The 26,868-nt window shown below is 44.9% G+C and overlaps 16 non-coding genes across 16 annotated transcripts; 8 read left to right on the top strand and 8 right to left on the bottom strand.

The window, feature by feature from the left end:
- The first annotated feature begins 1,607 nt into the window (after window positions 1-1,607).
- Window positions 1,608-1,681, top strand: trnat-agu (transfer RNA threonine (anticodon AGU)). The gene has a single exon. It is a non-coding gene; the product is annotated as a tRNA-Thr (tRNA).
- A 1,206-nt stretch (window positions 1,682-2,887) lies between these two features.
- Window positions 2,888-2,969, bottom strand: trnas-uga (transfer RNA serine (anticodon UGA)). The gene has a single exon. It is a non-coding gene; the product is annotated as a tRNA-Ser (tRNA).
- Window positions 2,970-4,929: 1,960 nt separating this feature from the next.
- Window positions 4,930-5,003, top strand: trnat-agu (transfer RNA threonine (anticodon AGU)). The gene has a single exon. It is a non-coding gene; the product is annotated as a tRNA-Thr (tRNA).
- Window positions 5,004-6,209: 1,206 nt separating this feature from the next.
- trnas-uga (transfer RNA serine (anticodon UGA)) lies at window positions 6,210-6,291 on the bottom strand. Its single transcript has one exon. It is a non-coding gene; the product is annotated as a tRNA-Ser (tRNA).
- Window positions 6,292-8,251: 1,960 nt separating this feature from the next.
- trnat-agu (transfer RNA threonine (anticodon AGU)) lies at window positions 8,252-8,325 on the top strand. The gene has a single exon. It is a non-coding gene; the product is annotated as a tRNA-Thr (tRNA).
- Window positions 8,326-9,531: 1,206 nt separating this feature from the next.
- On the bottom strand, window positions 9,532-9,613 carry trnas-uga (transfer RNA serine (anticodon UGA)). The gene has a single exon. It is a non-coding gene; the product is annotated as a tRNA-Ser (tRNA).
- A 1,960-nt stretch (window positions 9,614-11,573) lies between these two features.
- Window positions 11,574-11,647, top strand: trnat-agu (transfer RNA threonine (anticodon AGU)). The gene has a single exon. It is a non-coding gene; the product is annotated as a tRNA-Thr (tRNA).
- A 1,206-nt stretch (window positions 11,648-12,853) lies between these two features.
- trnas-uga (transfer RNA serine (anticodon UGA)) lies at window positions 12,854-12,935 on the bottom strand. The gene has a single exon. It is a non-coding gene; the product is annotated as a tRNA-Ser (tRNA).
- Window positions 12,936-14,895: 1,960 nt separating this feature from the next.
- Window positions 14,896-14,969, top strand: trnat-agu (transfer RNA threonine (anticodon AGU)). The gene has a single exon. It is a non-coding gene; the product is annotated as a tRNA-Thr (tRNA).
- Window positions 14,970-16,175: 1,206 nt separating this feature from the next.
- Window positions 16,176-16,257, bottom strand: trnas-uga (transfer RNA serine (anticodon UGA)). Its single transcript has one exon. It is a non-coding gene; the product is annotated as a tRNA-Ser (tRNA).
- Window positions 16,258-18,205: 1,948 nt separating this feature from the next.
- On the top strand, window positions 18,206-18,279 carry trnat-agu (transfer RNA threonine (anticodon AGU)). The gene has a single exon. It is a non-coding gene; the product is annotated as a tRNA-Thr (tRNA).
- A 1,206-nt stretch (window positions 18,280-19,485) lies between these two features.
- On the bottom strand, window positions 19,486-19,567 carry trnas-uga (transfer RNA serine (anticodon UGA)). The gene has a single exon. It is a non-coding gene; the product is annotated as a tRNA-Ser (tRNA).
- A 1,948-nt stretch (window positions 19,568-21,515) lies between these two features.
- On the top strand, window positions 21,516-21,589 carry trnat-agu (transfer RNA threonine (anticodon AGU)). The gene has a single exon. It is a non-coding gene; the product is annotated as a tRNA-Thr (tRNA).
- Window positions 21,590-22,795: 1,206 nt separating this feature from the next.
- Window positions 22,796-22,877, bottom strand: trnas-uga (transfer RNA serine (anticodon UGA)). Its single transcript has one exon. It is a non-coding gene; the product is annotated as a tRNA-Ser (tRNA).
- A 1,948-nt stretch (window positions 22,878-24,825) lies between these two features.
- On the top strand, window positions 24,826-24,899 carry trnat-agu (transfer RNA threonine (anticodon AGU)). The gene has a single exon. It is a non-coding gene; the product is annotated as a tRNA-Thr (tRNA).
- A 1,206-nt stretch (window positions 24,900-26,105) lies between these two features.
- On the bottom strand, window positions 26,106-26,187 carry trnas-uga (transfer RNA serine (anticodon UGA)). The gene has a single exon. It is a non-coding gene; the product is annotated as a tRNA-Ser (tRNA).
- Between the last annotated feature and the right edge of the window lie 681 nt (window positions 26,188-26,868).

Below are 26,868 nucleotides of genomic sequence, written 5' to 3'. Positions count from 1 at the left end.
GCAGCGGGTGGGATCAAATAATAAAGCAGTTATTTTAGACCAGAGACAGCGATAAATGTCCTATATTGCTCACATGCATCAATTTGTGAATCTGACATTAAATGGGTTTAAATACAGTGGGGGGATTTAAAGTAGATTCGGGGTCAATAGTTTCCAAGTTGATCTTTCCTGTGTCTCTCTTACCTCTCTGCCCCCTTCCTCCCACAGGCTGCCGGTTTTTAAACCTTGTTTTAAATCTGCTGCTTGCTGGACCAGTGCATTCCACAGTCTCACAACCCTTTCTACAAATACCCTTTCAGTGCTTGACGTCTCTGCTTATTACTTATGAATCACCTTGAGGTGCAATGGTGGCGATTGTGACGTCAGATTAAAAGGCAGGCTATTGGAAACACGTTGGAGTCACAGTTTCTTTTGCACAGAATTGAAACTGAAACTTTTAAGCTGGAATATTGTATTTGCTGCATCACAGTAAACAATATCGTGGTATAACTGTTGGCTTATTTGTTCCCCAGTGTCAGAGGAAGAGTTGTCTGATCCCCCCATTTATTTCATACTAGCTGGGGAGCCCGGCGTTGCCGGGGCTGTTTTGGGGCAGGCGGTTTAAATCGAGTGCCAGGCTTTGGGGCCCTGTCTGTGTCCCTTTGTGAATCTGGTGCTGGGCAACATTTTAAATCGAGTGGCAGGCTTTAGGGCCCTGTGTGTGTCCCTGTCTGTCTACCTTTTAAAAGCTTGCAAAATGAAAGTGAAACTACTTATGGCTTTGGGGCGCTGTCTGTGTCCCTTTGTGAATCTGGTGCTGGGCAACATTTTAAATCGAGTGGCAGGCTTAGGGCCCTGTCTGTGTCCCTGTATGTCTACCTTTTAAAAGGTTGAAAAATGAAAGTGAAAGTACTTATAAAACGTTTTTGGTAAATCTTATGTTACTTTTAAAAGAGATACTAACTTTGAAAGTCGTTATAGCTGGAAGCTGAAGTCATTTGAGCTGGAAGCTTAGTGAAAGAATGGCTGCCACATCCCCGAGATGAAAACGAATAGTCCCGCCCACACACACACCGATTGGCCAACCATCAGGGGACCGTACTGTAGGATTGGTCAATCGTGACGGAACAGGATTGGTGGAACCTTGATGTCAGTCAATCAATGCTAGCAGATAATGAGTTTAATTTTGAAGGTTTTTTGCTGAAGGTTTTTTGCATAAGGCGCGAACACTTTTCGTCCGACTGAAAAGTAAATACGCTTAAAACCGTCTCTGAAGCGTAAGCTTTCTTTGGAGGTAACGCGCGCGTAGGTACGCCCTGTAACTTTCGAGCGCATAGCCCGACAGACGCACAGGCGATGACAGAATGACAGACAGAATGACAGACAGAATGACAGACAGAAGTACCGATTTATATATATAGATAAGACACAAACATAGGGTAATCATTCAGAATCACCTCACAGATTGACACTGAGATAAATTAAGCGGGAGATACAGAGAGCAATGGGACATATGGCGGAATGGACAAGAGAGCTGGAGAAATAAGAAACGGCCTGAGAGTCCAGAAGACAGTGACCGGAAGCTGATAGACATCAGTGAGTGGGGGCGAGAAATTGCGCCAGCATTCGGTCCCGTGGCTTAGCTGGTCAAAGCGTCTGTCTAGTAAACAGGAGATCCTGGGTTCGATTCCCAGCGCGGCCTATTTTTATAGAATCTCCAGGGGTGAGTTTCTTCTCGTGTGAAAAGGCTACAATTCTTTTAAATGTAACTGTGCCTGCACCAGTTCCCATTCTGGATAAAGGCTCCAGTGGCTGCGAGGCCTCCGTTGAATTTCACCGCTTCTGTATTTCTGGCGGTGCTGATTTTGGACTCTTCATCAAAAATCCATGTTTCCTAAGCAGTGCCATGCGATACTTTGCAGAGCTCCAGTTGTTGATGTGTGGTGCCGTGCTCGTATAGTGATTAATAATCTGCATTCTGGCCGCAGCAACTTCGGCTCCAAACCGAAACATAACGCAGACTTTTCTTCCTTCCACAATCAATAGCTCTCCTTTACTTTCCCCCTTCAATTTCATTATAATTTTCCTGCGGTATTTCCTTAATCTAACATTCACTTTCAGCCACTTAAACTGCTAAGTGTGCTCTGCTACCACCACTCTTCCTGGGCCACATGTCCCATACGCCCCAATCTGAGTTGGTGCTTTGAAACCAGTCGATACATTTAGACCTGCGAGACCTCCCGACAGTCAAGCTCTGCGAAAGCAGAGCCGGCCTTCGGAACCAATGCAGCCCGATTCAGAAAATTCCTTGGGAAATGAAGCTTCAAACTTTTCAAACAAATCGTTTTATTGACATAATAATACAAGTTTTACAGAGAGAGACTTGTACAACCTCAGTGGTGCAACTCAAAACTCAGAATGTTCAATTCTTCTGCTTCGGGAGAGGGAGAGATGAATTATGAGTTGGTGTCCTCCTTGGTTTTTTTCTGGTCAGTCTTCCAGATCTCCACTCCGTTTGTCTGTCTCCTGGACTGTCTCCTGGAATGTGTTCCGCTTTTCACTTTAGAATGGCTGCTCTTGTACCATTGCTGCTGACAGAAACAAGCCTTCCAGTGACTTTCCATTCTCTCTCTCCCACGGTTACACAGACTGATGCTACCGGACAGCAGCGAGTGTATGGGAAGGTACCTCAGAGACTGTCGAGGCCTCCTTATCTGGAGCTTCCAGACAATCTGCAGATAACTTTTGGAATTCGGTCAGCAAACCTTCTTGAAGTAAGTGATCCAGTTGTCTCGGCAATCCTTTAGTTTCCTTAAAACCGGCATTGAAAATTCCAAAATCCTCCAAGAGGGAGCAGATTGAAGAAAATAAATTATTTGAAGTAGTTAATTATCATAATGAGATAGCCCGCTGCGAGCAGGGCTCGAACCTGCGCGGAGAAACCCCATTGGATTTCAAGTCCAACGCCTTAACCACTCGACCATCGCAGCCGTGACAATGTCGGCTCCAAGATACTAAGTTCTCAAATCGCTGACCCTGTTTATTGTTGGCGATGACGGTTTCGTGATATTTAATTTGCTGCAAATTCAGCAAGTCCAGAAGAATCGCAGCGATCATTACAATAAAAGAAAACTTCCGATATTTAACGGTATGTAAGATGTTGAGAACAGTATGGAATATTCTGCAGGGTAATGAAAATAAACAGCAGAAACATTGTGTTCTGCTCCCACATGACACAGATCAGCCACAGCCTCTGCTCCTTGCCCGCCGGCTGCAGAAACCTTGTCTCCAGATTACAAACTGATTCTAGGTCGGAGATAAATATTCAGGGTAGAGCCTAAACGCAACGGGTGGGATCAAATAATAAAGCAGTTATTTTAGACCAGAGACAGCGATAAATGTCCTATATTGCTCACATGCATCAATTTGTGAATCTGACATTAAATGGGTTTAAATACAGTGGGGGGATTTAAAGTAGATTCGGGGTCAATAGTTTCCAAGTTGATCTTTCCTGTGTCTCTCTTGCCTCTCTGCCCCCTTCCTCCCACAGGCTGCCGGTTTTTAAACCTTGTTTTAAATCTGCTGCTTGCTGGACCAGTGCATTCCACAGTCTCACAACCCTTTCTACAAATACCCTTTCAGTGCTTGACTTCTCTGCTTATTAGTTATGAATCACCTTGAGGTGCAATGGTGGCGATTGTGACGTCAGATTAAAAGGCAGGCTATTGGAAACACGTTGGAGTCACAGTTTCTTTTGCACAGAATTGAAACTGAAACTTTTAAGCTGGAATATTGTATTTGCTGCATCACAGTAAACAATATCGTGGTATAACTGTTGGCTTATTTGTTCCCCAGTGTCAGAGGAAGAGTTGTCTGATCCCCCCATTTATTTCATACTAACTGGGGAGCCCGGCATTGCCGGGGCTGTTTTGGGGCAGGCGCTTTAAATCGAGTGCCAGGCTTTGGGGCCCTGTCTGTGTCCCTTTGTGAATCTGGTGCTGGGCAACATTTTAAATCGAGTGGCAGGCTTTAGGGCCCTGTGTGTGTCCCTGTCTGTCTACCTTTTAAAAGCTTGCAAAATGAAAGTGAAACTACTTATGGCTTTGGGGCCCTGTCTGTGTCCCTTTGTGAATCTGGTGCTGGGCAACATTTTAAATCGAGTGGCAGGCTTAGGGCCCTGTCTGTGTCCCTGTATGTCTACCTTTTAAAAGGTTGAAAAATGAAAGTGAAAGTACTTATAAAACGTTTTTGGTAAATCTTATGTTACTTTTAAAAGAGATACTAACTTTGAAAGTCGTTATAGCTGGAAGCTGAAGTCATTTGAGCTGGAAGCTTAGTGAAAGAATGGCTGCCACATCCCCGAGATGAAAACGAATAGTCCCGCCCACACACACACCGATTGGCCAACCATCAGGGGACCGTACTGTAGGATTGGTCAATCGTGACGGAACAGGATTGGTGGAACCTTGATGTCAGTCAATCAATGCTAGCAGATAATGAGTTTAATTTTGAAGGTTTTTTGCTGAAGGTTTTTTGCATAAGGCGCGAACACTTTTCGTCCGACTGAAAAGTAAATACGCTTAAAACCGTCTCTGAAGCGTAAGCTTTCTTTGGAGGTAACGCGCGCGTAGGTACGCCCTGTAACTTTCGAGCGCATAGCCCGACAGACGCACAGGCGATGACAGAATGACAGACAGAATGACAGACAGAATGACAGACAGAAGTACCGATTTATATATATAGATAAGACACAAACATAGGGTAGTCATTCAGAATCACCTCACAGATTGACACTGAGATAAATTAAGCGGGAGATACAGAGAGCAATGGGACATATGGCGGAATGGACAAGAGAGCTGGAGAAATAAGAAACGGCCTGAGAGTCCAGAAGACAGTGACCGGAAGCTGATAGACATCAGTGAGTGGGGGCGAGAAATTGCGCCAGCATTCGGTCCCGTGGCTTAGCTGGTCAAAGCGTCCGTCTAGTAAGCAGGAGATCCTGGGTTCGATTCCCAGCGGGGCCTATTTTTATAGAATCTCCAGGGGTGAGTTTCTTCTCGTGTGAAAAGGCTACAATTCTTTTAAATGTAACTGTGCCTGCACCAGTTCCCATTCTGGATGAAGGCTCCAGTGGCTGCGAGGCCTCCGTTGAATTTCACCGCTTCTGTATTTCTGGCGGTGCTGATTTTGGACTCTTCATCAAAAATCCATGTTTCCTAAGCAGTGCCATGCGATACTTTGCAGAGCTCCAGTTGTTGATGTGTGGTGCCGTGCTCGTATAGTGATTAATAATCTGCATTCTGGCCGCAGCAACTTCGGCTCCAAACCGAAACATAACGCAGACTTTTCTTCCTTCCACAATCAATAGCTCTCCTTTACTTTCCCCCTTCAATTTCATTATAATTTTCCTGCGGTATTTCCTTAATCTAACATTCACTTTCAGCCACTTAAACTGCTAAGTGTGCTCTGCTACCACCACTCTTCCTGGGCCACATGTCCCATACGCCCCAATCTGAGTTGGTGCTTTGAAACCAGTCGATACATTTAGACCTGCGAGACCTCCCGACAGTCAAGCTCTGCGAAAGCAGAGCCGGCCTTCGGAACCAATGCAGCCCGATTCAGAAAATTCCTTGGGAAATGAAGCTTCAAACTTTTCAAACAAATCGTTTTATTGACATAATAATACAAGTTTTACAGAGAGAGACTTGTACAACCTCAGTGGTGCAACTCAAAACTCAGAATGTTCAATTCTTCTGCTTCGGGAGAGGGAGAGATGAATTATGAGTTGGTGTCCTCCTTGTTTTTTTTCTGGTCAGTCTTCCAGATCTCCACTCCGTTTGTCTGTCTCCTGGACTGTCTCCTGGAATGTGTTCCGCTTTTCACTTTAGAATGGCTGCTCTTGTACCATTGCTGCTGACAGAAACAAGCCTTCCAGTGACTTTCCATTCTCTCTCTCCCACGGTTACACAGACTGATGCTACCGGACAGCAGCGAGTGTATGGGAAGGTACCTCACAGATTGTCGAGGCCTCCTTATCTGGAGCTTCCAGACAATCTGCAGATAACTTTTGTAATTCGGTCAGCAAACCTTCTTGAAGTAAGTGATCCAGTTGTCTCGGCAATCCTTTAGTTTCCTTAAAACCGGCATTGAAAATTCCAAAATCCTCCAAGAGGGAGCAGATTGAAGAAAATAAATTATTTGAAGTAGTTAATTATCATAATGAGATAGCCCGCTGCGAGCAGGGCTCGAACCTGCGCGGAGAAACCCCATTGGATTTCAAGTCCAACGCCTTAACCACTCGACCATCGCAGCCGTGACAATGTCGGCTCCAAGATACTAAGTTCTCAAATCGCTGACCCTGTTTATTGTTGGCGATGACGGTTTCGTGATATTTAATTGTCTGCAAATTCAGCAAGTCCAGAAGAATCGCAGCGATCATTACAATAAAAGAAAACTTCCGATATTTAACGGTATGTAAGATGTTGAGAACAGTATGGAATATTCTGCAGGGTAATGAAAATAAACAGCAGAAACATTGTGTTCTGCTCCCACATGACACAGATCAGCCACAGCCTCTGCTCCTTGCCCGCCGGCTGCAGAAACCTTGTCTCCAGATTACAAACTGATTCTAGGTCGGAGATAAATATTCAGGGTAGAGCCTAAACGCAACGGGTGGGATCAAATAATAAAGCAGTTATTTTAGACCAGAGACAGCGATAAATGTCCTATATTGCTCACATGCATCAATTTGTGAATCTGACATTAAATGGGTTTAAATACAGTGGGGGGATTTAAAGTAGATTCGGGGTCAATAGTTTCCAAGTTGATCTTTCCTGTGTCTCTCTTGCCTCTCTGCCCCCTTCCTCCCACAGGCTGCCGGTTTTTAAACCTTGTTTTAAATCTGCTGCTTGCTGGACCAGTGCATTCCACAGTCTCACAACCCTTTCTACAAATACCCTTTCAGTGCTTGACTTCTCTGCTTATTAGTTATGAATCACCTTGAGGTGCAATGGTGGCGATTGTGACGTCAGATTAAAAGGCAGGCTATTGGAAACACGTTGGAGTCACAGTTTCTTTTGCACAGAATTGAAACTGAAACTTTTAAGCTGGAATATTGTATTTGCTGCATCACAGTAAACAATATCGTGGTATAACTGTTGGCTTATTTGTTCCCCAGTGTCAGAGGAAGAGTTGTCTGATCCCCCCATTTATTTCATACTAACTGGGGAGCCCGGCATTGCCGGGGCTGTTTTGGGGCAGGCGCTTTAAATCGAGTGCCAGGCTTTGGGGCCCTGTCTGTGTCCCTTTGTGAATCTGGTGCTGGGCAACATTTTAAATCGAGTGGCAGGCTTTAGGGCCCTGTGTGTGTCCCTGTCTGTCTACCTTTTAAAAGCTTGCAAAATGAAAGTGAAACTACTTATGGCTTTGGGGCCCTGTCTGTGTCCCTTTGTGAATCTGGTGCTGGGCAACATTTTAAATCGAGTGGCAGGCTTAGGGCCCTGTCTGTGTCCCTGTATGTCTACCTTTTAAAAGGTTGAAAAATGAAAGTGAAAGTACTTATAAAACGTTTTTGGTAAATCTTATGTTACTTTTAAAAGAGATACTAACTTTGAAAGTCGTTATAGCTGGAAGCTGAAGTCATTTGAGCTGGAAGCTTAGTGAAAGAATGGCTGCCACATCCCCGAGATGAAAACGAATAGTCCCGCCCACACACACACCGATTGGCCAACCATCAGGGGACCGTACTGTAGGATTGGTCAATCGTGACGGAACAGGATTGGTGGAACCTTGATGTCAGTCAATCAATGCTAGCAGATAATGAGTTTAATTTTGAAGGTTTTTTGCTGAAGGTTTTTTGCATAAGGCGCGAACACTTTTCGTCCGACTGAAAAGTAAATACGCTTAAAACCGTCTCTGAAGCGTAAGCTTTCTTTGGAGGTAACGCGCGCGTAGGTACGCCCTGTAACTTTCGAGCGCATAGCCCGACAGACGCACAGGCGATGACAGAATGACAGACAGAATGACAGACAGAATGACAGACAGAAGTACCGATTTATATATATAGATAAGACACAAACATAGGGTAGTCATTCAGAATCACCTCACAGATTGACACTGAGATAAATTAAGCGGGAGATACAGAGAGCAATGGGACATATGGCGGAATGGACAAGAGAGCTGGAGAAATAAGAAACGGCCTGAGAGTCCAGAAGACAGTGACCGGAAGCTGATAGACATCAGTGAGTGGGGGCGAGAAATTGCGCCAGCATTCGGTCCCGTGGCTTAGCTGGTCAAAGCGTCCGTCTAGTAAGCAGGAGATCCTGGGTTCGATTCCCAGCGGGGCCTATTTTTATAGAATCTCCAGGGGTGAGTTTCTTCTCGTGTGAAAAGGCTACAATTCTTTTAAATGTAACTGTGCCTGCACCAGTTCCCATTCTGGATGAAGGCTCCAGTGGCTGCGAGGCCTCCGTTGAATTTCACCGCTTCTGTATTTCTGGCGGTGCTGATTTTGGACTCTTCATCAAAAATCCATGTTTCCTAAGCAGTGCCATGCGATACTTTGCAGAGCTCCAGTTGTTGATGTGTGGTGCCGTGCTCGTATAGTGATTAATAATCTGCATTCTGGCCGCAGCAACTTCGGCTCCAAACCGAAACATAACGCAGACTTTTCTTCCTTCCACAATCAATAGCTCTCCTTTACTTTCCCCCTTCAATTTCATTATAATTTTCCTGCGGTATTTCCTTAATCTAACATTCACTTTCAGCCACTTAAACTGCTAAGTGTGCTCTGCTACCACCACTCTTCCTGGGCCACATGTCCCATACGCCCCAATCTGAGTTGGTGCTTTGAAACCAGTCGATACATTTAGACCTGCGAGACCTCCCGACAGTCAAGCTCTGCGAAAGCAGAGCCGGCCTTCGGAACCAATGCAGCCCGATTCAGAAAATTCCTTGGGAAATGAAGCTTCAAACTTTTCAAACAAATCGTTTTATTGACATAATAATACAAGTTTTACAGAGAGAGACTTGTACAACCTCAGTGGTGCAACTCAAAACTCAGAATGTTCAATTCTTCTGCTTCGGGAGAGGGAGAGATGAATTATGAGTTGGTGTCCTCCTTGTTTTTTTTCTGGTCAGTCTTCCAGATCTCCACTCCGTTTGTCTGTCTCCTGGACTGTCTCCTGGAATGTGTTCCGCTTTTCACTTTAGAATGGCTGCTCTTGTACCATTGCTGCTGACAGAAACAAGCCTTCCAGTGACTTTCCATTCTCTCTCTCCCACGGTTACACAGACTGATGCTACCGGACAGCAGCGAGTGTATGGGAAGGTACCTCACAGATTGTCGAGGCCTCCTTATCTGGAGCTTCCAGACAATCTGCAGATAACTTTTGTAATTCGGTCAGCAAACCTTCTTGAAGTAAGTGATCCAGTTGTCTCGGCAATCCTTTAGTATCCTTAAAACCGGCATTGAAAATTCCAAAATCCTCCAAGAGGGAGCAGATTGAAGAAAATAAATTATTTGAAGTAGTTAATTATCATAATGAGATAGCCCGCTGCGAGCAGGGCTCGAACCTGCGCGGGGAAACCCCATTGGATTTCAAGTCCAACGCCTTAACCACTCGGCCATCGCAGCCGCGAAAATGTCGGCTCCAAGATACTAAGTTCTCAAATCGCTGACCCAGTTTATTGTTGGCGATGACGGTTTCGTGATATTTAATTTGCTGCAAATTCAGCAAGTCCAGAAGAATCGCAGCGATCATTACAATAAAAGAAAACTTCCGATATTTAACGGTATGTAAGATGTTGAGAACAGTATGGAATATTCTGCAGGGTAATGAAAATAAACAGCAGAAACATTGTGTTCTGCTCCCACATGACACAGATCAGCCACAGCCTCTGCTCCTTGCCCGCCGGCTGCAGAAACCTTGTCTCCAGATTACAAACTGATTCTAGGTCGGAGATAAATATTCAGGGTAGAGCCTAAACGCAGCGGGTGGGATCAAATAATAAAGCAGTTATTTTAGACCAGAGACAGCGATAAATGTCCTATATTGCTCACATGCATCAATTTGTGAATCTGACATTAAATGGGTTTAAATACAGTGGGGGGATTTAAAGTAGATTCGGGGTCAATAGTTTCAAAGTTGATCTTTCCTGTGTCTCTCTTGCCTATCTGCCCCCTTCCTCCCACAGGCTGCCGGTTTTTAAACCTTGTTTTAAATCTGCTGCTTGCTGGACCAGTGCATTCCACAGTCTCACAACCCTTTCTACAAATACCCTTTCAGTGCTTGACTTCTCTGCTTATTAGTTATGAATCACCTTGAGGTGCAATGGTGGCGGTTGTGACGTCAGATTAAAAGGCAGGCTATTGGAAACACGTTGGAGTCACAGTTTCTTTTGCACAGAATTGAAACTGAAACTTTTAAGCTGGAATATTGTATTTGCTGCATCACAGTAAAAAATATCGTGGTATAACTGTTGGCTTATTTGTTCCCCAGTGTCAGAGGAAGAGTTGTCTGATCCCCCCATTTATTTCATACTAGCTGGGGAGCCCGGCGTTGCCGGGGCTGTTTTGGGGCAGGCGGTTTAAATCGAGTGCCAGGCTTTGGGGCCCTGTCTGTGTCCCTTTGTGAATCTGGTGCTGGGCAACATTTTAAATCGAGTGGCAGGCTTTAGGGCCCTGTGTGTGTCCCTGTCTGTCTACCTTTTAAAAGCTTGCAAAATGAAAGTGAAACTACTTATGGCTTTGGGGCCCTGTCTGTGTCCCTTTGTGAATCTGGTGCTGGGCAACATTTTAAATCGAGTGGCAGGCTTAGGGCCCTGTCTGTGTCCCTGTATGTCTACCTTTTAAAAGGTTGAAAAATGAAAGTGAAAGTACTTATAAAACGTTTTTGGTAAATCTTATGTTACTTTTAAAAGAGATACTAACTTTGAAAGTCGTTATAGCTGGAAGCTGAAGTCATTTGAGCTGGAAGCTTAGTGAAAGAATGGCTGCCACATCCCCGAGATGAAAACGAATAGTCCCGCCCACACACACACCGATTGGCCAACCATCAGGGGACCGTACTGTAGGATTGGTCAATCGTGACGGAACAGGATTGGTGGAACCTTGATGTCAGTCAATCAATGCTAGCAGATAATGAGTTTAATTTTGAAGGTTTTTTGCTGAAGGTTTTTTGCATAAGGCGCGAACACTTTTCGTCCGACTGAAAAGTAAATACGCTTAAAACCGTCTCTGAAGCAAAAGCTTTCTTTGGAGGTAACGCGCGCGTAGGTACGCCCTGTAACTTTCGAGCGCATAGCCCGACAGACGCACAGGCGATGACAGAATGACAGACAGAATGACAGACAGAATGACAGACAGAAGTACCGATTTATATATATAGATAAGACACAAACATAGGGTAATCATTCAGAATCACCTCACAGATTGACACTGAGATAAATTAAGCGGGAGATACAGAGAGCAATGGGACATATGGCGGAATGGACAAGAGAGCTGGAGAAATAAGAAACGGCCTGAGAGTCCAGAAGACAGTGACCGGAAGCTGATAGACATCAGTGAGTGGGGGCGAGAAATTGCGCCAGCATTCGGTCCCGTGGCTTAGCTGGTCAAAGCGTCTGTCTAGTAAGCAGGAGATCCTGGGTTCGATTCCCAGCGGGGCCTATTTTTATAGAATCTCCAGGGGTGAGTTTCTTCTCGTGTGAAAAGGCTACAATTCTTTTAAATGTAACTGTGCCTGCACCAGTTCCCATTCTGGATGAAGGCTCCAGTGGCTGCGAGGCCTCCGTTGAATTTCACCGCTTCTGTATTTGTGGCGGTGCTGATTTTGGACTCTTCATCAAAAATCCATGTTTCCTAAGCAGTGCCATGCGATACTTTGCAGAGCTCCAGTTGTTGATGTGTGGTGCCGTGCTCGTATAGTGATTAATAATCTGCATTCTGGCCGCAGCAACTTCGGCTCCAAACCGAAACATAACGCAGACTTTTCTTCCTTCCACAATCAATAGCTCTCCTTTACTTTCCCCCTTCAATTTCATTATAATTTTCCTGCGGTATTTCCTTAATCTAACATTCACTTTCAGCCACTTAAGCTGCTAAGTGTGCTCTGCTACCACCACTCTTCCTGGGCCACATTTCCCATACGCCCCAATCTGAGTTGGTGCTTTGAAACCAGTCGATACATTTAGACCTGCGAGACCTCCCGACAGTCAAGCTCTGCGAAAGCAGAGCCGGCCTTCGGAACCAATGCAGCCCGATTCAGAAAATTCCTTGGGAAATGAAGCTTCAAACTTTTCAAACAAATCGTTTTATTGACATAATAATACAAGTTTTACAGAGAGAGACTTGTACAACCTCAGTGGTGCAACTCAAAACTCAGAATGTTCAATTCCTCTGCTTCGGGAGAGGGAGAGATGAATTATGAGTTGGTGTCCTCGTTGTTTTTTTTCTGGTCAGTCTTCCAGATCTCCACTCCGTTTGTCTGTCTCCTGGACTGTCTCCTGGAATGTGTTCCGCTTTTCACTTTAGAATGGCTGCTCTTGTACCATTGCTGCTGACAGAAACAAGCCTTCCAGTGACTTTCCATTCTCTCTCTCCCACGGTTACACAGACTGATGCTACCGGACAGCAGCGAGTGTATGGGAAGGTACCTCAGAGACTGTCGAGGCCTCCTTATCTGGAGCTTCCAGACAATCTGCAGATAACTTTTGGAATTCGGTCAGCAAACCTTCTTGAAGTAAGTGATCCAGTTGTCTCGGCAATCCTTTAGTTTCCTTAAAACCGGCATTGAAAATTCCAAAATCCTCCAAGAGGGAGCAGATTGAAGAAAATAAATTATTTGAAGTAGTTAATTATCATAATGAGATAGCCCGCTGCGAGCAGGGCTCGAACCTGCGCGGGGAAACCCCTTTGGATTTCAAGTCCAACGCCTTAACCACTCGGCCATCGCAGCCGCGAAAATGTCGGCTCCAAGATACTAAGCTCTCAAATCGCTGACCCTGTTTATTGTTGGCGATGACGGTTTCGTGATATTTAATTTGCTGCAAATTCAGCAAGTCCAGAAGAATCGCAGCGATCATTACAATAAAAGAAAACTTCCGATATTTAACGGTATGTAAGATGTTGAGAACAGTATGGAATATTCTGCAGGGTAATGAAAATAAACAGCAGAAACATTGTGTTCTGCTCCCACATGACACAGATCAGCCACAGCCTCTGCTCCCTGCCCGCCGGCTGCAGAAACCTTGTCTCCAGATTACAAACTGATTCTAGGTCGGAGATAAATATTCAGGGTAGAGCCTAAACACAGCGGGTGGGATCAAATAATAAAGCAGTTATTTTAGACCAGAGACAGCGATAAATGTCCTATATTGCTCACATGCATCAATTTGTGAATCTGACATTAAATGGGTTTAAATACAGTGGGGAGATTTAAAGTAGATTCGGGGTCAATAGTTTCCAAGTTGATGTTTCCTGTGTCTCTCTTGCCTCTCTGCCCCCTTCCTCCCACAGGCTGCCGGTTTTTAAACCTTGTTTTAAATCTGCTGCTTGCTGGACCAGTGCATTCCACAGTCTCACAACCCTTTCTACAAATACCCTTTCAGTGCTTGACTTCTCTGCTTATTAGTTATGAATCACCTTGAGGTGCAATGGTGGCGATTGTGACGTCAGATTAAAAGGCAGGCTATTGGAAACACGTTGGAGTCACAGTTTCTTTTGCACAGAATTGAAACTGAAACTTTTAAGCTGGAATATTGTATTTGCTGCATCACAGTAAACAATATCGTGGTATAACTGTTGGCTTATTTGTTCCCCAGTGTCAGAGGAAGAGTTGTCTGATCCCCCCATTTATTTCATACTAGCTGGGGAGCCCGGCGTTGCCGGGGCTGTTTTGGGGCAGGCGGTTTAAATCGAGTGCCAGGCTTTGGGGCCCTGTCTGTGTCCCTTTGTGAATCTGGTGCTGGGCAACATTTTAAATCGAGTGGCAGGCTTTAGGGCCCTGTGTGTGTCCCTGTCTGTCTACCTTTTAAAAGCTTGCAAAATGAAAGTGAAACTACTTATGGCTTTGGGGCCCTGTCTGTGTCCCTTTGTGAATCTGGTGCTGGGCAACATTTTAAATCGAGTGGCAAGCTTAGGGCCCTGTCTGTGTCCCTGTATGTCTACCTTTTAAAAGGTTGAAAAATGAAAGTGAAAGTACTTATAAAACGTTTTTGGTAAATCTTATGTTACTTTTAAAAGAGATACTAACTTTGAAAGTCGTTATAGCTGGAAGCTGAAGTCATTTGAGCTGGAAGCTTAGTGAAAGAATGGCTGCCACATCCCCGAGATGAAAACGAATAGTCCCGCCCACACACACACCGATTGGCCAACCATCAGGGGACCGTACTGTAGGATTGGTCAATCGTGACGGAACAGGATTGGTGGAACCTTGATGTCAGTCAATCAATGCTAGCAGATAATGAGTTTAATTTTGAAGGTTTTTTGCTGAAGGTTTTTTGCATAAGGCGCGAACACTTTTCGTCCGACTGAAAAGTAAATACGCTTAAAACCGTCTCTGAAGCGTAACCTTTCTTTGGAGGTAACGCGCGCGTAGGTACGCCCTGTAACTTTCGAGCGCATAGCCCGACAGACGCACAGGCGATGACAGAATGACAGACAGAATGACAGACAGAATGACAGACAGAAGTACCGATTTATATATATAGATAAGACACAAACATAGGGTAATCATTCAGAATCACCTCACAGATTGACACTGAGATAAATTAAGCGGGAGATACAGAGAGCAATGGGACATATGGCGGAATGGACAAGAGAGCTGGAGAAATAAGAAACGGCCTGAGAGTCCAGAAGACAGTGACCGGAAGCTGATAGACATCAGTGAGTGGGGGCGAGAAATTGCGCCAGCATTCGGTCCCGTGGCTTAGCTGGTCAAAGCGTCTGTCTAGTAAACAGGAGATCCTGGGTTCGATTCCCAGCGGGGCCTATTTTTATAGAATCTCCAGGGGTGAGTTTCTTCTCGTGTGAAAAGGCTACAATTCTTTTAAATGTAACTGTGCCTGCACCAGTTCCCATTCTGGATGAAGGCTCCAGTGGCTGCGAGGCCTCCGTTGAATTTCACCGCTTCTGTATTTCTGGCGGTGCTGATTTTGGACTCTTCATCAAAAATCCATGTTTCCTAAGCAGTGCCATGCGATACTTTGCAGAGCTCCAGTTGTTGATGTGTGGTGCCGTGCTCGTATAGTGATTAATAATCTGCATTCTGGCCGCAGCAACTTCGGCTCCAAACCGAAACATAACGCAGACTTTTCTTCCTTCCACAATCAATAGCTCTCCTTTACTTTCCCCCTTCAATTTCATTATAATTTTCCTGCGGTATTTCCTTAATCTAACATTCACTTTCAGCCACTTAAACTGCTAAGTGTGCTCTGCTACCACCACTCTTCCTGGGCCACATGTCCCATACGCCCCAATCTGAGTTGGTGCTTTGAAACCAGTCGATACATTTAGACCTGCGAGACCTCCCGACAGTCAAGCTCTGCGAAAGCAGAGCCGGCCTTCGGAACCAATGCAGCCCGATTCAGAAAATTCCTTGGGAAATGAAGCTTCAAACTTTTCAAACAAATCGTTTTATTGACATAATAATACAAGTTTTACAGAGAGAGACTTGTACAACCTCAGTGGTGCAACTCAAAACTCAGAATGTTCAATTCTTCTGCTTCGGGAGAGGGAGAGATGAATTATGAGTTGGTGTCCTCCTTGTTTTTTTTCTGGTCAGTCTTCCAGATCTCCACTCCGTTTGTCTGTCTCCTGGACTGTCTCCTGGAATGTGTTCCGCTTTTCACTTTAGAATGGCTGCTCTTGTACCATTGCTGCTGACAGAAACAAGCCTTCCAGTGACTTTCCATTCTCTCTCTCCCACGGTTACACAGACTGATGCTACCGGACAGCAGCGAGTGTATGGGAAGGTACCTCAGAGACTGTCGAGGCCTCCTTATCTGGAGCTTCCAGACAATCTGCAGATAACTTTTGGAATTCGGTCAGCAAACCTTCTTGAATTAAGTGATCCAGTTGTCTCGGCAATCCTTTAGTTTCCTTAAAACCGGCATTGAAAATTCCAAAATCCTCCAAGAGGGAGCAGATTGAAGAAAATAAATTATTTGAAGTAGTTAATTATCATAATGAGATAGCCCGCTGCGAGCAGGGCTCGAACCTGCGCGGAGAAACCCCATTGGATTTCAAGTCCAACGCCTTAACCACTCGGCCATCGCCGCCGCAAAAATGTCGGCTCCAAGATACTAAGTTCTCAAATCGCTGACCCTGTTTATTGTTGGCGATGACGGTTTCGTGATATTTAATTTGCTGCAAATTCAGCAAGTCCAGAAGAATCGCAGCGATCATTACAATAAAAGAAAACTTCCGATATTTAACGGTATGTAAGATGTTGAGAACAGTATGGAATATTCTGCAGGGTAATGAAAATAAACAGCAGAAACATTGTGTTCTGCTCCCACATGACACAGATCAGCCACAGCCTCTGCTCCTTGCCCGCCGGCTGCAGAAACCTTGTCTCCAGATTACAAACTGATTCTAGGTCGGAGATAAATATTCAGGGTAGAGCCTAAACGCAGCGGGTGGGATCAAATAATAAAGCAGTTATTTTAGACCAGAGACAGCGATAAATGTCCTATATTGCTCACATGCATCAATTTGTGAATCTGACATTAAATGGGTTTAAATACAGTGGGGGGATTTAAAGTAGATTCGGGGTCAATAGTTTCCAAGTTGATGTTTCCTGTGTCTCTCTTGCCTCTCTGCCCCCTTCCTCCCACAGGCTGCCGGTTTTTAAACCTTGTTTTAAATCTGCTGCTTGCTGGACCAGTGCATTCCACAGTCTCACAACCCTTTCTACAAATACCCTTTCAGTGCTTGACTTCTCTGCTTATTAGTTATGAATCACCTTGAGGTGCAATGGTGGCGATTGTGACGTCAGATTAAAAGGCAGGCTATTGGAAACACGTTGGAGTCACAGTTTATTTTGCACAGAATTGAAACTGAAACTTTTAAGCTGGAATATTGTATTTGCTGCATCACAGTAAACAATATCGTGGTATAACTGTTGGCTTATTTGTTCCCCAGTGTCAGAGGAAGAGTTGTCTGATCCCCCCATTTATTTCATACTAGCTGGGGAGCCCGGCGTTGCCGGGGCTGTTTTGGGGCAGGCGGTTTAAATCGAGTGCCAGGCTTTGGGGCCCTGTCTGTGTCCCTTTGTGAATCTGGTGCTGGGCAACATTTTAAATCGAGTGGCAGGCTTTAGGGCCCTGTGTGTGTCCCTGTCTGTCTACCTTTTAAAAGCTTGCAAAATGAAAGTGAAACTACTTATGGCTTTGGGGCCCTGTCTGTGTCCCTTTGTGAATCTGGTGCTGGGCAACATTTTAAATCGAGTGGCAGGCTTAGGGCCCTGTCTGTGTCCCTGTATGTCTACCTTTTAAAAGGTTGAAAAATGAAAGTGAAAGTACTTATAAAACGTTTTTGGTAAATCTTATGTTACTTTTAAAAGAGATACTAACTTTGAAAGTCGTTATAGCTGGAAGCTGAAGTCATTTGAGCTGGAAGCTTAGTGAAAGAATGGCTGCCACATCCCCGAGATGAAAACGAATAGTCCCGCCCACACACACACCGATTGGCCAACCATCAGGGGACCGTACTGTAGGATTGGTCAATCGTGACGGAACAGGATTGGTGGAACCTTGATGTCAGTCAATCAATGCTAGCAGATAATGAGTTTAATTTTGAAGGTTTTTTGCTGAAGGTTTTTTGCATAAGGCGCGAACACTTTTCGTCCGACTGAAAAGTAAATACGCTTAAAACCGTCTCTGAAGCGTAAGCTTTCTTTGGAGGTAACGCGCGCGTAGGTACGCCCTGTAACTTTCGAGCGCATAGCCCGACAGACGCACAGGCGATGACAGAATGACAGACAGAATGACAGACAGAAGTACCGATTTATATATATAGATAAGACACAAACATAGGGTAATCATTCAGAATCACCTCACAGATTGACACTGAGATAAATTAAGCGGGAGATACAGAGAGCAATGGGACATATGGCGGAATGGACAAGAGAGCTGGAGAAATAAGAAACGGCCTGAGAGTCCAGAAGACAGTGACCGGAAGCTGATAGACATCAGTGAGTGGGGGCGAGAAATTGCGCCAGCATTCGGTCCCGTGGCTTAGCTGGTCAAAGCGTCTGTCTAGTAAACAGGAGATCCTGGGTTCGATTCCCAGCGGGGCCTATTTTTATAGAATCTCCAGGGGTGAGTTTCTTCTCGTGTGAAAAGGCTACAATTCTTTTAAATGTAACTGTGCCTGCACCAGTTCCCATTCTGGATGAAGGCTCCAGTGGCTGCGAGGCCTCCGTTGAATTTCACCGCTTCTGTATTTCTGGCGGTGCTGATTTTGGACTCTTCATCAAAAATCCATGTTTCCTAAGCAGTGCCATGCGATACTTTGCAGAGCTCCAGTTGTTGATGTGTGGTGCCGTGCTCGTATAGTGATTAATAATCTGCATTCTGGCCGCAGCAACTTCGGCTCCAAACCGAAACATAACGCAGACTTTTCTTCCTTCCACAATCAATAGCTCTCCTTTACTTTCCCCCTTCAATTTCATTATAATTTTCCTGCGGTATTTCCTTAATCTAACATTCACTTTCAGCCACTTAAACTGCTAAGTGTGCTCTGCTACCACCACTCTTCCTGGGCCACATGTCCCATACGCCCCAATCTGAGTTGGTGCTTTGAAACCAGTCGATACATTTAGACCTGCGAGACCTCCCGACAGTCAAGCTCTGCGAAAGCAGAGCCGGCCTTCGGAACCAATGCAGCCCGATTCAGAAAATTCCTTGGGAAATGAAGCTTCAAACTTTTCAAACAAATCGTTTTATTGACATAATAATACAAGTTTTACAGAGAGAGACTTGTACAACCTCAGTGGTGCAACTCAAAACTCAGAATGTTCAATTCTTCTGCTTCGGGAGAGGGAGAGATGAATTATGAGTTGGTGTCCTCCTTGTTTTTTTTCTGGTCAGTCTTCCAGATCTCCACTCCGTTTGTCTGTCTCCTGGACTGTCTCCTGGAATGTGTTCCGCTTTTCACTTTAGAATGGCTGCTCTTGTACCATTGCTGCTGACAGAAACAAGCCTTCCAGTGACTTTCCATTCTCTCTCTCCCACGGTTTCACAGACTGATGCTACCGGACAGCAGCGAGTGTATGGGAAGGTACCTCAGAGACTGTCGAGGCCTCCTTATCTGGAGCTTCCAGACAATCTGCAGATAACTTTTGGAATTCGGTCAGCAAACCTTCTTGAAGTAAGTGATCCAGTTGTCTCGGCAATCCTTTAGTTTCCTTAAAACCGGCATTGAAAATACCAAAATCCTCCAAGAGGGAGCAGATTGAAGAAAATAAATTATTTGAAGTAGTTAATTATCATAATGAGATAGCCCGCTGCGAGCAGGGCTCGAAACTGCGCGGGGAAACCCCATTGGATTTCAAGTCCAACGCCTTAACCACTCGGCCATCGCAGCCGCGAAAATGTCGGCTCCAAGATACTAAGCTCTCAAATCGCTGACCCTGTTTATTGTTGGCGATGACGGTTTCGTGATATTTAATTTGCTGCAAATTCAGCAAGTCCAGAAGAATCGCAGCGATCATTACAATAAAAGAAAACTTCCGATATTTAACGGTATGTAAGATGTTGAGAACAGTATGGAATATTCTGCAGGGTAATGAAAATAAACAGCAGAAACATTGTGTTCTGCTCCCACATGACACAGATCAGCCACAGCCTCTGCTCCCTGCCCGCCGGCTGCAGAAACCTTGTCTCCAGATTACAAACTGATTCTAGGTCGGAGATAAATATTCAGGGTAGAGCCTAAACGCAGCGGGTGGGATCAAATAATAAAGCAGTTATTTTAGACCAGAGACAGCGATAAATGTCCTATATTGCTCACATGCATCAATTTGTGAATCTGACATTAAATGGGTTTAAATACAGTGGGGGGATTTAAAGTAGATTCGGGGTCAATAGTTTCCAAGTTGATGTTTCCTGTGTCTCTCTTGCCTCTCTGCCCCCTTCCTCCCACAGGCTGCCGGTTTTTAAACCTTGTTTTAAATCTGCTGCTTGCTGGACCAGTGCATTCCACAGTCTCACAACCCTTTCTACAAATACCCTTTCAGTGCTTGACTTCTCTGCTTATTAGTTATGAATCACCTTGAGGTGCAATGGTGGCGATTGTGACGTCAGATTAAAAGGCAGGCTATTGGAAACACGTTGGAGTCACAGTTTATTTTGCACAGAATTGAAACTGAAACTTTTAAGCTGGAATATTGTATTTGCTGCATCACAGTAAACAATATCGTGGTATAACTGTTGGCTTATTTGTTCCCCAGTGTCAGAGGAAGAGTTGTCTGATCCCCCCATTTATTTCATACTAGCTGGGGAGCCCGGCGTTGCCGGGGCTGTTTTGGGGCAGGCGGTTTAAATCGAGTGCCAGGCTTTGGGGCCCTGTCTGTGTCCCTTTGTGAATCTGGTGCTGGGCAACATTTTAAATCGAGTGGCAGGCTTTAGGGCCCTGTGTGTGTCCCTGTCTGTCTACCTTTTAAAAGCTTGCAAAATGAAAGTGAAACTACTTATGGCTTTGGGGCCCTGTCTGTGTCCCTTTGTGAATCTGGTGCTGGGCAACATTTTAAATCGAGTGGCAAGCTTAGGGCCCTGTCTGTGTCCCTGTATGTCTACCTTTTAAAAGGTTGAAAAATGAAAGTGAAAGTACTTATAAAACGTTTTTGGTAAATCTTATGTTACTTTTAAAAGAGATACTAACTTTGAAAGTCGTTATAGCTGGAAGCTGAAGTCATTTGAGCTGGAAGCTTAGTGAAAGAATGGCTGCCACATCCCCGAGATGAAAACGAATAGTCCCGCCCACACACACACCGATTGGCCAACCATCAGGGGACCGTACTGTAGGATTGGTCAATCGTGACGGAACAGGATTGGTGGAACCTTGATGTCAGTCAATCAATGCTAGCAGATAATGAGTTTAATTTTGAAGGTTTTTTGCTGAAGGTTTTTTGCATAAGGCGCGAACACTTTTCGTCCGACTGAAAAGTAAATACGCTTAAAACCGTCTCTGAAGCGTAAGCTTTCTTTGGAGGTAACGCGCGCGTAGGTACGCCCTGTAACTTTCGAGCGCATAGCCCGACAGACGCACAGGCGATGACAGAATGACAGACAGAATGACAGACAGAAGTACCGATTTATATATATAGATAAGACACAAACATAGGGTAATCATTCAGAATCACCTCACAGATTGACACTGAGATAAATTAAGCGGGAGATACAGAGAGCAATGGGACATATGGCGGAATGGACAAGAGAGCTGGAGAAATAAGAAACGGCCTGAGAGTCCAGAAGACAGTGACCGGAAGCTGATAGACATCAGTGAGTGGGGGCGAGAAATTGCGCCAGCATTCGGTCCCGTGGCTTAGCTGGTCAAAGCGTCTGTCTAGTAAACAGGAGATCCTGGGTTCGATTCCCAGCGGGGCCTATTTTTATAGAATCTCCAGGGGTGAGTTTCTTCTCGTGTGAAAAGGCTACAATTCTTTTAAATGTAACTGTGCCTGCACCAGTTCCCATTCTGGATGAAGGCTCCAGTGGCTGCGAGGCCTCCGTTGAATTTCACCGCTTCTGTATTTCTGGCGGTGCTGATTTTGGACTCTTCATCAAAAATCCATGTTTCCTAAGCAGTGCCATGCGATACTTTGCAGAGCTCCAGTTGTTGATGTGTGGTGCCGTGCTCGTATAGTGATTAATAATCTGCATTCTGGCCGCAGCAACTTCGGCTCCAAACCGAAACATAACGCAGACTTTTCTTCCTTCCACAATCAATAGCTCTCCTTTACTTTCCCCCTTCAATTTCATTATAATTTTCCTGCGGTATTTCCTTAATCTAACATTCACTTTCAGCCACTTAAACTGCTAAGTGTGCTCTGCTACCACCACTCTTCCTGGGCCACATGTCCCATACGCCCCAATCTGAGTTGGTGCTTTGAAACCAGTCGATACATTTAGACCTGCGAGACCTCCCGACAGTCAAGCTCTGCGAAAGCAGAGCCGGCCTTCGGAACCAATGCAGCCCGATTCAGAAAATTCCTTGGGAAATGAAGCTTCAAACTTTTCAAACAAATCGTTTTATTGACATAATAATACAAGTTTTACAGAGAGAGACTTCTACAACCTCAGTGGTGCAACTCAAAACTCAGAATGTTCAATTCTTCTGCTTCGGGAGAGGGAGAGATGAATTATGAGTTGGTGTCCTCCTTGTTTTTTTTCTGGTCAGTCTTCCAGATCTCCACTCCGTTTGTCTGTCTCCTGGACTGTCTCCTGGAATGTGTTCCGCTTTTCACTTTAGAATGGCTGCTCTTGTACCATTGCTGCTGACAGAAACAAGCCTTCCAGTGACTTTCCATTCTCTCTCTCCCACGGTTACACAGACTGATGCTACCGGACAGCAGCGAGTGTATGGGAAGGTACCTCAGAGACTGTCGAGGCCTCCTTATCTGGAGCTTCCAGACAATCTGCAGATAACTTTTGGAATTCGGTCAGCAAACCTTCTTGAATTAAGTGATCCAGTTGTCTCGGCAATCCTTTAGTTTCCTTAAAACCGGCATTGAAAATTCCAAAATCCTCCAAGAGGGAGCAGATTGAAGAAAATAAATTATTTGAAGTAGTTAATTATCATAATGAGATAGCCCGCTGCGAGCAGGGCTCGAACCTGCGCGGAGAAACCCCATTGGATTTCAAGTCCAACGCCTTAACCACTCGGCCATCGCCGCCGCAAAAATGTCGGCTCCAAGATACTAAGTTCTCAAATCGCTGACCCTGTTTATTGTTGGCGATGACGGTTTCGTGATATTTAATTTGCTGCAAATTCAGCAAGTCCAGAAGAATCGCAGCGATCATTACAATAAAAGAAAACTTCCGATATTTAACGGTATGTAAGATGTTGAGAACAGTATGGAATATTCTGCAGGGTAATGAAAATAAACAGCAGAAACATTGTGTTCTGCTCCCACATGACACAGATCAGCCACAGCCTCTGCTCCTTGCCCGCCGGCTGCAGAAACCTTGTCTCCAGATTACAAACTGATTCTAGGTCGGAGATAAATATTCAGGGTAGAGCCTAAACGCAGCGGGTGGGATCAAATAATAAAGCAGTTATTTTAGACCAGAGACAGCGATAAATGTCCTATATTGCTCACATGCATCAATTTGTGAATCTGACATTAAATGGGTTTAAATACAGTGGGGGGATTTAAAGTAGATTCGGGGTCAATAGTTTCCAAGTTGATGTTTCCTGTGTCTCTCTTGCCTCTCTGCCCCCTTCCTCCCACAGGCTGCCGGTTTTTAAACCTTGTTTTAAATCTGCTGCTTGCTGGACCAGTGCATTCCACAGTCTCACAACCCTTTCTACAAATACCCTTTCAGTGCTTGACTTCTCTGCTTATTAGTTATGAATCACCTTGAGGTGCAATGGTGGCGATTGTGACGTCAGATTAAAAGGCAGGCTATTGGAAACACGTTGGAGTCACAGTTTATTTTGCACAGAATTGAAACTGAAACTTTTAAGCTGGAATATTGTATTTGCTGCATCACAGTAAACAATATCGTGGTATAACTGTTGGCTTATTTGTTCCCCAGTGTCAGAGGAAGAGTTGTCTGATCCCCCCATTTATTTCATACTAGCTGGGGAGCCCGGCGTTGCCGGGGCTGTTTTGGGGCAGGCGGTTTAAATCGAGTGCCAGGCTTTGGGGCCCTGTCTGTGTCCCTTTGTGAATCTGGTGCTGGGCAACATTTTAAATCGAGTGGCAGGCTTTAGGGCCCTGTGTGTGTCCCTGTCTGTCTACCTTTTAAAAGCTTGCAAAATGAAAGTGAAACTACTTATGGCTTTGGGGCCCTGTCTGTGTCCCTTTGTGAATCTGGTGCTGGGCAACATTTTAAATCGAGTGGCAGGCTTAGGGCCCTGTCTGTGTCCCTGTATGTCTACCTTTTAAAAGGTTGAAAAATGAAAGTGAAAGTACTTATAAAACGTTTTTGGTAAATCTTATGTTACTTTTAAAAGAGATACTAACTTTGAAAGTCGTTATAGCTGGAAGCTGAAGTCATTTGAGCTGGAAGCTTAGTGAAAGAATGGCTGCCACATCCCCGAGATGAAAACGAATAGTCCCGCCCACACACACACCGATTGGCCAACCATCAGGGGACCGTACTGTAGGATTGGTCAATCGTGACGGAACAGGATTGGTGGAACCTTGATGTCAGTCAATCAATGCTAGCAGATAATGAGTTTAATTTTGAAGGTTTTTTGCTGAAGGTTTTTTGCATAAGGCGCGAACACTTTTCGTCCGACTGAAAAGTAAATACGCTTAAAACCGTCTCTGAAGCGTAAGCTTTCTTTGGAGGTAACGCGCGCGTAGGTACGCCCTGTAACTTTCGAGCGCATAGCCCGACAGACGCACAGGCGATGACAGAATGACAGACAGAATGACAGACAGAAGTACCGATTTATATATATAGATAAGACACAAACATAGGGTAATCATTCAGAATCACCTCACAGATTGACACTGAGATAAATTAAGCGGGAGATACAGAGAGCAATGGGACATATGGCGGAATGGACAAGAGAGCTGGAGAAATAAGAAACGGCCTGAGAGTCCAGAAGACAGTGACCGGAAGCTGATAGACATCAGTGAGTGGGGGCGAGAAATTGTGCCAGCATTCGGTCCCGTGGCTTAGCTGGTCAAAGCGTCTGTCTAGTAAACAGGAGATCCTGGGTTCGATTCCCAGCGGGGCCTATTTTTATAGAATCTCCAGGGGTGAGTTTCTTCTCGTGTGAAAAGGCTACAATTCTTTTAAATGTAACTGTGCCTGCACCAGTTCCCATTCTGGATGAAGGCTCCAGTGGCTGCGAGGCCTCCGTTGAATTTCACAGCTTCTGTATTTCTGGCGGTGCTGATTTTGGACTCTTCATCAAAAATCCATGTTTCCTAAGCAGTGCCATGCGATACTTTGCAGAGCTCCAGTTGTTGATGTGTGGTGCCGTGCTCGTATAGTGATTAATAATCTGCATTCTGGCCGCAGCAACTTCGGCTCCAAACCGAAACATAACGCAGACTTTTCTTCCTTCCACAATCAATAGCTCTCCTTTACTTTCCCCCTTCAATTTCATTATAATTTTCCTGCTGTATTTCCTTAATCTAACATTCACTTTCAGCCACTTAAACTGCTAAGTGTGCTCTGCTACCACCACTCTTCCTGGGCCACATGTCCCATACGCCCCAATCTGAGTTGGTGCTTTGAAACCAGTCGATACATTTAGACCTGCGAGACCTCCCGACAGTCAAGCTCTGCGAAAGCAGAACCGGCCTTCGGAACCAATGCAGCCCGATTCAGAAAATTCCTTGGGAAATGAAGCTTCAAACTTTTCAAACAAATCGTTTTATTGACATAATAATACAAGTTTTACAGAGAGAGACTTGTACAACCTCAGTGGTGCAACTCAAAACTCAGAATGTTCAATTCTTCTGCTTCGGGAGAGGGAGAGATGAATTATGAGTTGGTGTCCTCCTTGTTTTTTTTCTGGTCAGTCTTCCAGATCTCCACTCCGTTTGTCTGTCTCCTGGATTGTCTCCTGGAATGTGTTCCGCTTTTCACTTTAGAATGGCTGCTCTTGTACCATTGCTGCTGACAGAAACAAGCCTTCCAGTGACTTTCCATTCTCTCTCTCCCACGGTTACACAGACTGATGCTACCGGACAGCAGCGAGTGTATGGGAAGTTACCTCAGAGACTGTCGAGGCCTCCTTATCTGGAGCTTCCAGACAATCTGCAGATAACTTTTGGAATTCGGTCAGCAAACCTTCTTGAAGTAAGTGATCCAGTTGTCTCGGCAATCCTTTAGTTTCCTTAAAACCGGCATTGAAAATTCCAAAATCCTCCAAGAGGGAGCAGATTGAAGAAAATAAATTATTTGAAGTAGTTAATTATCATAATGAGATAGCCCGCTGCGAGCAGGGCTCGAACCTGCGCGGGGAAACCCCATTGGATTTCAAGTCCAACGCCTTAACCACTCGGCCATCGCAGCCGCGAAAATGTCGGCTCCAAGATACTAAGTTCTCAAATCGCTGACCCTGTTTATTGTTGGCGATGACGGTTTCGTGATATTTAATTTGCTGCAAATTCAGCAAGTCCAGAAGAATCGCAGCGATCATTACAATAAAAGAAAACTTCCGATATTTAACGGTATGTAAGATGTTGAGAACAGTATGGAATATTCTGCAGGGTAATGAAAATAAACAGCAGAAACATTGTGTTCTGCTCCCACATGACACAGATCAGCCACAGCCTCTGCTCCTTGCCCGCCGGCTGCAGAAACCTTGTCTCCAGATTACAAACTGATTCTAGGTCGGAGATAAATATTCAGGGTAGAGCCTAAACGCAGCGGGTGGGATCAAATAATTGTGGTAAACCACTGTCATACCTGTCTGTGTCTGTATGTGTATTCCACTAGGTACAGGTCTGGACATGCCTCGGCTGACTCCTCCCACTATTCCAGGTATATAAGTGACTACCTCCCAGTCCCTTAGTATTCTGGACGGGTCGACCACTCGAGACAAGACCTTCATTCTTTAGTTAATAAAAGCCTGATTGTTACTCGCTCAACCTCAGTCTTTTGAGTAATTGATGGCGCATCAATAATAAAGCAGTTATTTTAGACCAGAGACAGCGATAAATGTCCTATATTGCTCACATGCATCAATTTGTG

Source organism: Somniosus microcephalus, unplaced genomic scaffold (genome assembly GCF_052327205.1).
Source record: "Somniosus microcephalus isolate GS21.2 unplaced genomic scaffold, FLI_Smic_1.0 unresolved_chr1, whole genome shotgun sequence".
NCBI classification, from domain to species: domain Eukaryota; kingdom Metazoa; phylum Chordata; class Chondrichthyes; order Squaliformes; family Somniosidae; genus Somniosus; species Somniosus microcephalus.
This window is presented reverse-complemented; position numbering and strand designations above follow the sequence as displayed.